The following is an 11,993-nucleotide window of genomic DNA, read 5'->3' on the forward strand; positions in this document are numbered from 1 at the left end:
CACTGTGGCTCAAGTGTAGAGCACTAGCCTTGAACTGAATAGCTGAGGGACAGCACCCAGGCCCAGAGTTCAGGCCCCACGACCGGAACCAAAAAAAAAACATAAATAAAGAATATATAAAAAACATCATTGCAATGAAACACAACCTGATTTTACAATGTGCAAAGAACTCAGATGTTTCTCCAGAGAAGACAAACTGTTAACAAGCCCACGAAGAAGGTGTTTAACATCATTAATCACCAATAAAGTGTAAGTCAAAATAATGAAGAAAATAACTACTTCATATGAATTAGGTAGGATAACTACAAAAAAATAAAGTAACAATATTGACAAAAGTGTGGTAAAATTGGAACAGTTCTATGGGAAACAGGATGGCATCTTTTCAAACAATTAAAAACAGGATTATTCATACCTATAATCCTAACCACTCAGGACAGGAGGCTGAAATGCAAGGATCACGGTTCATAGCTAGCCTGGGCAGAAAACTAGAAGAGGATCTGTCGTTTAAAGTGGTAGAACTCTAGCCTTGAGGAAAAGTTCAGGGACAGTGACTTGGCCCTGAGGTCAAGCCCCATGACACAAAAATTTAAAAGAAAAGAAAGACAAGAGAGTTTTCATGTGATCCAGTGACTACAATTCTGGACATACACTCTAACCATCTAAAAGCAAGGTCTGGAAGAAATCTTGTACACTCATATTCATTTTGTATAATACTCAAAACATGGAGGCAATCCAGTGGCCATCAACAAATGAATAGTTAAAGCAAATGTGGTTTATACATACAGTGGTATATTATTTCAACTTCAAAAAGAATTATGGGGCTGGGAAGGTGGCTCAGTGGTAGAGCGCTTGCCTTTCATTCATGAGGCTCTGGGTTCGATTCCTTAGGACCACATAAGCAAAAAGAAAAAAGCCAGAAGTGGCACTGTAGCTCAAGTGGTAGAGTGCTAACCTTGAGCTGAAGAGCTGAGGGACAGGGACCAGGCCCAGAATTCAGGCCCTACGACCAGACCCCCCCCCCAAAAAAAAAGAATTATGTGACATATACTATATTATGGATGACTCTTTGGAACACTGCTAAGTGAAATAAGCCAGTCATAAAAAAGATCAAATATTACATGATTTACTTATATCAGTAGTTACATAGAACAGTATAATTGATAGAGAAAGGAAGCAAAATCATATTTGATGTATACCTTGAAGCAGAGGAGAGTGGAAAATTGTTTTAATAAATAAAGAATTTGAATCTTAGAGGATGTAAAGAGTGTGGACATTGAGATTGTACAATATTGTAAATGCACTTATTACTACTATTTTATATTCTTAAAATGATTAATAAAACCTGGGAGAGAATTATGAAGGGGTTAAGCATAATCATGGTACATTGTATGCCTATGTGGATATATCAAAATGAAAAAATCCACTTATTTAAGTAGGTAATGCTAATAGAATTGAAAAAAGGCAATAAATTTTAAGTTAAGTGTGCAAGTTTAAGTCAGAGGCCTTTGCTTTTTCAAAACAGCAATTTAGATATCCAATTTATCTGTCCACATATTGTTGATGGGACATCACAATGTACAGTGCCCTGTGAGTAACAAGTGCTTATGTGCCACTCAGAGGGAGTTAAACCACTTCATCTGGGTAGTTATGGATAAAAGGTAATGGTTGGAACTGGCTCCAACGTGGTGGGGATGAATGATGCAGCAAAAAAATACACACCCTTTTCCCATGAAGCTTTAGGTGCTAACACATGACTTTTTCTGAATATGGTCGGGGGAGTGCCCCTATACTTCCCATCCAATCAAAAGTGTTTTCTGTGCTTGTGCTCTGAGATGGGGCATCCAATAAGGAAAAATTCCATACTTATGTTCTGAGATTAGGAAACCAATTATGTCCCTCTTTACGCTGGGGAGTCTGTTTCACTGCTCTGTTTTTGCTTTGAGGTAGAGACTGTTGCACTGCTCTCTTTTCACTTTGAAGAAAAAATGCTTTAAAAACTGTTCTGCTCTCTAATTCTTTAAAGAAAACAAACCCAAGACATAGACAATACTGTTATTCTGAAGATGTTGAGGGCAGAGAAGCACTGACCTTCAGCTTTGAGACTAGATTTAGATTAGAATTTGATATGTTTGGTGCTGTGGTTTCAGATTAATCTGAACCATGCTAATGTCTGCATTTTCTCAATTTTTCAACTAGAATCTCTAAAGTATTAGGAAAAAAAGAAAACAAACAAATAAAAAACAACAAGAACCTGATATTAGGCAAGCAAAGGCTCCAGAAATTCTCAGATTTCTTCCTTTTTTCTTGTATGAATCTAGAAAATGAAAATTAATGCAGCAAACTAGCATGTTTAAGGTGTTAAAGTCTGTAGAATGTGGTTTCTTTTCTTCCTCTTATTCTGAGATAGAAATTGATCTATTCTAAAGCCAGAGGATATGTTTTCTTCACAAGCTAGATTCAGCTAGGTTCGCTGAATTTTGCTTTCTTAAAAATTGCCTAACTCCTGTAAGAGGGAATTGAAGACTGCTACGGAGGTGGGATTGAGTGTGAGATGTGGGAAGTGTTCTCATACTCTGCATCTAGAGGGCTAGAAAATATGATGATCTGCTCGCTGCCTCAAGCAATTCAGAAAGTGGCTCGCATTTTCTAAAACTTACTTCCAAACTTTCACCTTCTCCTTCCCACCAAGAATTCCCCCTCAGGATTCTTCTTGCCATAGTGTCTTCACTGCTTAGAACTGCTTCGCCTCAGAAATGTGGCATCAGAAGTGTGCCCTGTGGTCAGCCAAGCAGCTGGTATCTGACTGATTCATCTATGGCTCTGAAAATGCTGCAGCTCAATCTGTGCTCTGTGCTCAGGGTTCAGTAAGCATGCTTAAGTCCATAGTTACATGCTTTCAGAGAGCAGTCTTTCCTCTTTATTTAGCGGTAGGAGCACAAGTATAATGAAGCAGCCACACAAAACTTTTGGTTTCATAACCACTTGCAGAGGCGAGTTGCCAAAGGGAACCAAGGCAATATGTGAATAAGGTGTTTTTACCTGGAAGCTCATAAGCCTCCATTCCAAAAAGGGAGCTGCTTATAATAAATTCTGTCTGGGAATGGACTGTGTAGGAGTTAGAATAATATTTTTCTCTGAAAATGATGGATTGAGGGAAAGCATTGACTAACCTAATCATCTTCCAAAAAGCTATATAACTAAAGTATATTCTGTTACTAAAATCATTCTAGGGACTTGAAGAATAGTTTAACTCATAAAGCACAAGCTGAGTAAGAATTTTCTAACAATTTCTGGCCTGGTTGTCCTGGTTTAGTGGATTGCTCTCAAATTGTTAACCCCTTTCAAAATAACCAGCTGAGCTGCAAAAGAGCCAATAGAGCAAGATTGTGAATACAACTTGTGATCAATACCAGAAGTAGTAACACATTAGGGGTATAACCTGGGCAGACTTCCCACTCAGAGTGGTTGCTTCCTGTCAATAACATGCCCTTTAACAGAAATAAACTTTGCCATGCTAAGTTCCTTTCAAACTAGTGGTCTTTCTTGGGATATTGGGTTACAGTAGGGGAGTATTCCCAACAATGGGGGACTAGTCCAGGATCCATGTTATGCAAGGGGGATGTAGGGAGATCCTCAGGAGGAGACACATCCTGACTTGTTGAGATAGCTCAAGGTTGGGTTAAACACCATCCGTTGTGGTAAAGGATGCAAAGTGTATCAGCAATTTCAGGAAAGGGCCAAGGAAGCACCTCAATAAAAAGTAATCTCATACATCAGCCATGAGAGAAAAAATTGGACTAGAGCATACTACCTGGTTGGTTGGGGATTTTTAGGGGCTGAGTGTGTCTTAGGCACAAAGAGAACTTGAGTCTCGATGTGTGTTTTCATTCCCTGGCCCAAGAATAAAAATGTGGGAGCTGGAAAAATCTTCAGTAACGGGAGAGTTAAATATGAGAAGGGTGCACAAGAAACTTACAATAGGGAGTTTTACATGCACCAAAAACTGAAATCACAAGAGACCTGCTAAAATGGGGAAATAAGAATTCTAGGCCTAAGGAACCTAAGAACAATGATCTAAGGACCTGCTTCTGATAATCCATAGGGAGAATGTTGACAAAGGTCTGAGAACACTATTATATAATGGATGATTTTCATTATGGAGCTCCATAATGTGCACGTGTCCAAACAAAAACTTGTTATGAATATGTGCTTGCATTTGTGTGTTTTAAGTCTTAAATCCTGAAAGGGGATCTCAAAAAAGTCCTACTCACTAAACTCCCTCAGCTGCCCACTTTGACTCTGAAGCCTGGATTGATCCTCCAGCTGATCCAAGGATGTATGGAATGAACCTTAGTTTCAGAAGCAGACTCTTTGGGTAGACTTAAAATTCAAGTCAAAAACCAGGTGCCAGTGGCTTGTACCTGCAATCGTAGCTACTCAGGATATGAGAATTAGAGTTCAAAGCCAGCCCAGGCAGGAGAGTCCTTGAGACTCTTACCTCCAATTAACCACCAACAGCTAGAAGTGGTGCTGTGGCTCAAGTCTTAGGGCTTTTGCCTTGAACTCTGGGCCTGGGTGCTATCCCTGAGCTCAAGTCTTATGTCAAAGAAAATAATGCTTTGGTGAAATGGGTTAAATATTCTGCCCACCATTACTCTTAAGATTCTGTGGCACAGAAACCAGAAAAACAAGGGGTCCACTTCCTACTATGATGAATCTCCAATCCTCAAGGGCATGGATGCATGATATGTCATTCAAACACGGCCTGGGGAAACTTGTAAAACCCTGCTGTTGCTGTTCACAAGAGTATGGATCTAAGACAAAAACCCTATCTTCCCAAGCCAACTATACCCCTTGCTTCTCTAGGTACGGGGAGGGGTAATTGGCATTTCTGGGAAACTTATCAAGATGCAGTGGAATCAAAACCTTGAAGAGATGAGCAGTAATCACTAAGTATAGTCAGGGGAGATATCTAATGGTATTGTGGAGGACCAGTGTTGTAGACCTTCCTGCCCAACTAGAGTAGAACCCGTACTTTGGTTCAATTGGCCATCCCTTTCACTCTAGCATTTCATGCACTTGTCCATTCTCAAACATTTTATACTAGTTAGGAGAGACCCCTTTCCTAGAGGGTCATTTATATTTTCTAATTACTTAGGTGCTTTTCAGGATCCCCCCTGACAAAGTTTCAAAAAATTCAAAGCTTGAAACCAGAAAGCAACTTATGAATCAGTTTTATTCTTATGATTAGTATAAATAAAATATTTTGGGTGTTGGGAATATGGCTTTGTGGAAAATTGTTTTTCCAGCATGCATGAAGCCCTGGGTTTTATTCCTCAGAACCACATAAACAGAAAAGGCTGGAAGTGGCACTGTCGTTCAACTGGTAGAGTGCTAGCCTTGAGCAGAAGAAGCTCAGGGAGCCCCAGGACTGGCAAAAATAAAATATAGAGTAGAATAAAATCAAAAGAGGTTTGTTATTTATACTAAATTTTTTTTAACCCATAAACTAAATGCTCTAGTAGGATGGCATGGGAAAATTAGCTGTAGAAACCTTATCAGACAAGGTAAGAGCTTCTGTGGTGATTGGAGACAAAAGTTGCACAAAGAACTTTTTTTTCGGGGGCGGGAGTTCCAGTCATGGGGCCTAAACTCTGGGCTTGGGCACTGTCCCTCAACCCTTCAGCTCAAGGCTAGCGCTCTACCACTTGAGCCACAAGCCACTTCGGGCTTTTTTTCTTTTTTGCTTATGTGGTGCTGAGGAATCAAACCCAGGGCCTCAGGCATGCAAGGCACACACTCTACCACTGAACCACCTTCCCAGCCACTGCACAAAGACCTTAGAAGGTTTGAACATTGGAAAGTGAGCTAACTAAAAACTCTGACGAAGAGCTGGGAAGGTGGTTTAGCGGTAGAGAGCTTGCCTTGCATGCATGAACCCCTGGCATCGATATCTCAGCACCATGTAAGCAGAAAAAGCACTGTGGCTCAAGTGGTAGAAAGCTATCCTCGAGCTGAAGAGCTGAGGGACAGTGTCCAGGCCCAGATTTCAGGCCTCACAACCAACAAATCCAAGAACAAAGAAAAGAAAAAAAGAAAAAAAAATATGGGCACTGGTGGCTCACGCCTGTAATCCTAGCTACTCTGAAGACTAAGATCTGAGGACGGTCATTCAAAGCTAGGCAAGGCAGGTAAATTCTGTGATACTCTTATCACCAAGAAACCACTCAGAAAACTGCAAGTGGTGTTGTGGCTCAAGTGGTAGAGGACTAGCTTTGAGTTGAAGAGCTGAGGGACAGCACCCAGGCAAAGTGTTCAGTTGCAAGACCGACCAAAAAAAAAAAAAAAGGCAAGCTACACCTAAAGGGTTTCCTACCAAGAGGGATATGATGCAAATTCATTCTTGGAGCAGACACTCTGTGTATGTATTCCAATTTTGAGTCTACCTAGATTCAAATTGAGACTGAATAAGTGAGGTAAATACTGTGGTGATTGTGTCCACAAAAGGACTACTGCTATGACTGTGTGGCAGGGAGGCCACACAAGAGGTCCTATTTGTGCTGTCATGGAGCTCAGACACCATGTGCATGAAATTCATGATAGGTCAGCAAAATGTGATCTGAGACAACTTGGAACACCTTGTTACTCTTCGCAGAAGCAAGAGTCTATTTCAAAAATCCCTGAAACTGATCAGCTCTATTCTTTCCAGGTCAACTACCTGGGGAAAATTGGACATTTCTGGGAAACTTACCTGGATGTAGTGAAGGCCAACCCTTTGAGATGAGCAGTAAGTACAAATCATAGCCAGGGGAAATGTCTGGTGGTATTCCAGGAGACTATTATTGGAGATGTTACTGGCCAACTGGAGTGGAATCTGTGCTTTGGTTCCATTGGCCAATCCACACCTGACCATTCTCAAACACCTTAAATTAAGTAAGGAGAGACTTCTTAGTTAGAGGGTCCTTCAAACTTCATATTTGCAAAAACAAACTACATATTTACAAATTTCATATTTACTTATGAGCCCCTGAAAAGTTCCCAAAGAGCTTAAAGCTAGAAACCAGAAACAGCAGCTTAAATTAGATTTATTCTGTTGATCTCCATAACCTATGATCTTCATAATCGAATTATTCCAATATGTGCTTTTATTTATCAGCAGGATTTGTTTATTGGAAATGCCACCATGTAAAATAACTAGAAGCCCTTGGTAGGATTGAATGGGAAAAGTTTGGTCTAAATATAATACTTGATCAGATATGATGGTGATAAGTGAAATGAACCCCAACATAGGGGCACAAGTGTTTTTTTCATTTCTTGCTATTGTTTCTAACATAGTTATAATGTTCCATGTGATTTTTGTTTCTTTGTATTCTGTCCCCCCCCCACCCAAAACGGCATAACCACTGTTTCCAATGTTTTTGATGTTGGTGCCCTCCATCTTGTATATAAACTTCAGTAGATTGGGGAGGAAAAGGGGAAAAAACTTAAAGGGGAATACAGGTTGACCCATTGTAACAATGAGATGCACAAGACACTGTTGAAAAACAAACTTTACAATTTAGGCGGGGGTCGGGAATAGTGTATGGAGTAGTTTTGGAGCTAGGAGTTTAGGGATGGTAGGGGACATATAAAGGAGGAGGTAACAATGCTTGATAGGAAATGTATGCTTTACCTTGCTCATGTAACTAACCCCTCTGTAAAGTATTTTTACAATAAATATATAAAAATAAAAGAATAAATGTGCTTCAAAGGTAATCTGTGTGGTGGTTGGAGGCCAATGATACAGAAAGATTACAAGGATTGAATACTGGAAACAAATTACCTAAAAACTGAGATGATGCTGAGTATAATCCTAAATGCGCAGATGGCTGAATTCTGAGGATCTTTGTTTGAAGCCAACCCAGACAGGAAAGATGAGACTTTTATTTCCAATGAAGGTGCAAAAAAAGATACTACTGGAGTTGTGGCTAAAGTGGTAGCCTTGAGTAAAACTGCTCTGGCACAATGCCCAGAGCATGAGATCAAACCCAAGACCAATCCTCCAGTCACTTATAAAAAAGGTTGTGTGTCTGTGTGTGGTGGCAGATCCCTTTACTAGTTTGATGACAGAATGAGTATTTTAACAATGAGTCATGGTGGCAATATTTACCTCTTTAGTAATTGTTTCCTTAGTAATATATGCACAGGTGCTTTATCTCTTCTATAACAGGTTTTGTTCAGTGACTGACTGAAAAACTGCCTTAATCAAACCCTTTTTAAATCAAAATATCTTATTGGATACTGCTGAATAGGAAAGTCAATGATTATTGTTTGGAAGAAAAGAAAGCAAAATCAGATGGGAGAATTGTAGCAGTTAAATCTTGAAGTGCTTGACTGATATAAGCACTGCCCTTGTAAAGGTAGTCAAAACCTTACTAATGCTATTTTAGAGAACTGCGAGGGGCTAGAGACATGGCACTAGTAGTAGAACACCAGCTGAGTAAAAGTTGGTTATTTTTCATATGGCCAGGTGTTCGGATTTGGTTGATTATTAAAGCTTTTGACTAGTTTGAAAAGGGTCAAAATTTTGATCCATCATGAAAGATGATCCCAAAGCTCAAATTCATGGGAGCCAGTGGTGGGCTGCCTAGCCAGTGTGCTTATTCAACTTGGACATGCGACAGGATGCCTTCTGCAGGAGTAAACTTTGCCTTGCTGAGATGGTGTTTGTAGGATACCTTAATTGACCCCGGTATTTCCAAGACAGATCTTCTGTGCCATTCATGAGGCATCCTACACATCCAGCCGCCCTGTTGAGTCAACCTCCTGGATGGTCTAAACATGCCATTCCTGGTAGCTGATAATGGAACTAGGTATAAAGTTAATCTGCAAAATCAGGAAGAGCTACAAACAGACACACTCAGAAGCAAGCAACCTCATGCATTGGCCTTGCTAGAAAAAAATGAAACTATGTATCCTGCTTTGGTACTTGTGTCTTTGTAGGGATGGTGTATGAGAGAAGTGACTTAGATTCAGGCTCTTAAATTCTTTCTGTCTAAGAGTCTTGATCTACAAATTCATTTGTCCAGCTGGGAAGAGTGAAAAGTTGAAGATGGAGTCATCTCTGAGAAAAATCTCTAATAATGGCGTTGAGAAAAGGGAGGAACGAGAAACAAAGTCTGAAAGGACAAGTGTACCAAAAAATCTTACTCCCATTACAGCATGTCTTTGTGATTGAAGAATTCTAAACCTAGGAAGCTCAAGAAAATTGGATGTCCCTCAGTAGATGAATGGATCAAGAAAATGTGGTATATATACACAATGGAATTCTATGCCTCCATCAGAAAGAATGACATTGCCCCATTTGTTAGGAAATGGAAAAACTTGGAAAAAATTATATTAAGTGAAGTAAGCCAGGCCCAAAGAAACGTAGGTCCCATGGTTTCCCTTATTTGTAATATCTAGTATATGTATGAGTCAAGCGGAAAAGGTCAGATAATGTGATGTCAGGAAAATGAACCCTTAGATGTGTATTTTAATGTTTTTTTTCTTTCATGCATGTGTTTCTAACACATTTATAAGATTATCTCTTTGTTGCTTTGTATGTCCCTCCCCCACAGTATAACCCTTGCTTTCACTATATTTGATGTCAGTATAACTTGTGGAGGAGATGGGGAAAAACCAGTTGTTTAAGGATACAGGTGGACCTGTTGCAACAATGAGAAGTATAAGTTGTCATGTCCATAACGAGCTTTACAACGTTAGTGCGGGGCGGGGGGGAAGAGGGGGAAGGGGGGGGAAGGAGAAGGATTGGGATTAGGGGGGGAGGGGGGAGGCTGGGAAGGGATGTGAAGGGTAAACAAAGGAGGAGGCTGCAATGCTTGGTAAGAAATGTACGCATTATCCTGCCCATGTAACTATAACTCCTCTGTACAGTATGTTCACAAATAAAATTAAATTAAATTAAATTTAAAAAAAAAAGAAAATTGGAGCTAAAAAGCCTCCCTCAGACATTCTTAATATTGTCTTCTTTTAGGGAGAATGTGGGGAAAGCTATGAAAATGTGTGTTAAGGCTGATTTTTATTTTTGAACTCTAATTTTAATGTTCACTTGGTAAACTAAATCCTCTATATGCCTGTCTCTGTGTAAATACTCATCAACATGAAATATAAAGTGATTTTGATAAAAAATAAAAATGACTCAGAAGAAATTATAAATACAAAACAATCTTCACAGAAGCAAACTCTCAGAGATATTTCATGACTTTGACAAGGATAAAGTGGGTGAAGTTAGTATAAATTTAGAAGTATGACAATGCACAAAAACATAACAAGATACTCATATATTTCATTATATAACCCAAAGCAGAAAGCAAATGTTGTTTAGATGATTTTTAAAATCCAGTCTCTCAGGTACTGGGAAGGTGGCTCAATGGTAGAGTGCCTGCCTTGCATGCATGAGGCCTTGTGTTTTATTTCGCAGCATCACATAAGCAGAAAAAGATGGAAGTGCTGCTGTGGCTCAAGTGGTATCACTAGCCTTGAGCTCAGGGACAGCACCCAGGCCCCAAATTTCAAGCTCCATGTCCAACAAAATCAAAATAAAAACAAAACAAAACACAGTCTCTCACTTTTCTGGCTTCAACTTTGTAATAACTCCGCTTCAGCCTAGGGCTAATATTTTAGGTGTGGACATGTATCAACACTCCTGAATCAGACTCTATTTGATCATTTTTTAAATACATATTTTGTTCTTAATTTCCCTCTTTATAAATTCACATGCACCTATAAAAAATGGTGTGGCCATCCCAATACCCTTCTCAAAGTACCTCCTAATGACAACTTACAAAAAGTTGTATTATATTACAAGGAAAACAATGCTACAAATAAAGAAAACCAATAATTAAATAATAATGATTAATAAAATAAAAAACAAAACATTTACCATTTTTTCAGTTTTTGAAGTGTACTACAAATTAGATTTTATTATTGTCATATTTCTTTACATTTAACACTGGCTAAGATTATGACGTTCAACAAGAATTTTATAGGCTATGAGTAGTGTTTAAATCACCCACTAAGATTACCATTTATAGTTCATCTCATAATTTGTATATGGCTTATATCATCATTTGTTCCTCACTAACATATAAAGTAAGGAAGGCCTACAGTTTTAACAGAAACTGTGTAGTTAACATAGTCAACTCTTTATTCTGCTCCTTTACACAAAGACTTTGCAACTTCTCATTAGTAAGGTTTCAATAAACTCTGAAATGTACATACTTAGTAGTAGTTATGTGCTACCATAAATCTTAAATACTTTATAGAAAAGTATTATGACTTGCCAAACAGTCCCAGTTTTGGCATATATAAGCAAATTCCCAAAATTAAATATATTTAAAACATTAAATATTTCAACAAACCTTAACACTTGCTGCAGTGTTCGTTATGACAGGTCCCTTGTATAGAATAATTGAATTCCTCCTCCTACACATCTCTTGAACAACAAATATCTGGAATTATTTTGTTTTTGACATGTCAATCTTGATTTTTTCTTAAATGTGTACTTATGTAAGAAGTACATGGTTCTAAAATTTCATGAAATTCTTTTAAACTTGCGTTTTGTTGTATTTTCTAGTTTAAGAAAATCAATTACAATTTATATATAAAAAATGTTCCTTGCTCAATTCAGCATCACATACACTAACATTGGAATGATACAGAGAAGATTAGCATGGCCCCTGTGCAAGGATGACAGGCAAATTTCTGAAACATTCCATCGCCCAATTTGTTAGGAAATGGAAAGACTTGGAAAAAAATTAAGTGAAGTAAGCCAAGTCCAAAGAAACATAGGTCCCATGGTTTCTCTAATTTTCAATAACTAATGTATGTCTGGGATAAGCAGAAAAGGTCAAAAGTTATGTGTATATGACCAGATAAGATTGTGTTAAGGGAAATGAACCCCAAGTTAGGGACACAAGTGGTTTTTTATTTTCTTGCTATTTTTTCTTACA

At 38.6% G+C, this 11,993-nt stretch overlaps 1 pseudogene; it reads left to right on the forward strand.

Moving 5' to 3' along the window:
• Positions 1-11,658: 11,658 nt before the first annotated feature.
• LOC122122069 lies at positions 11,659-11,771 on the forward strand (annotated as a pseudogene).
• The last annotated feature ends 222 nt before the right edge of the window (positions 11,772-11,993 follow it).

The sequence above is a fragment of the Dipodomys spectabilis genome, unplaced genomic scaffold, assembly GCF_019054845.1.
Source record: "Dipodomys spectabilis isolate Male_0828 unplaced genomic scaffold, ASM1905484v1 ptg000203l, whole genome shotgun sequence".
NCBI lineage: Eukaryota > Metazoa > Chordata > Mammalia > Rodentia > Heteromyidae > Dipodomys > Dipodomys spectabilis.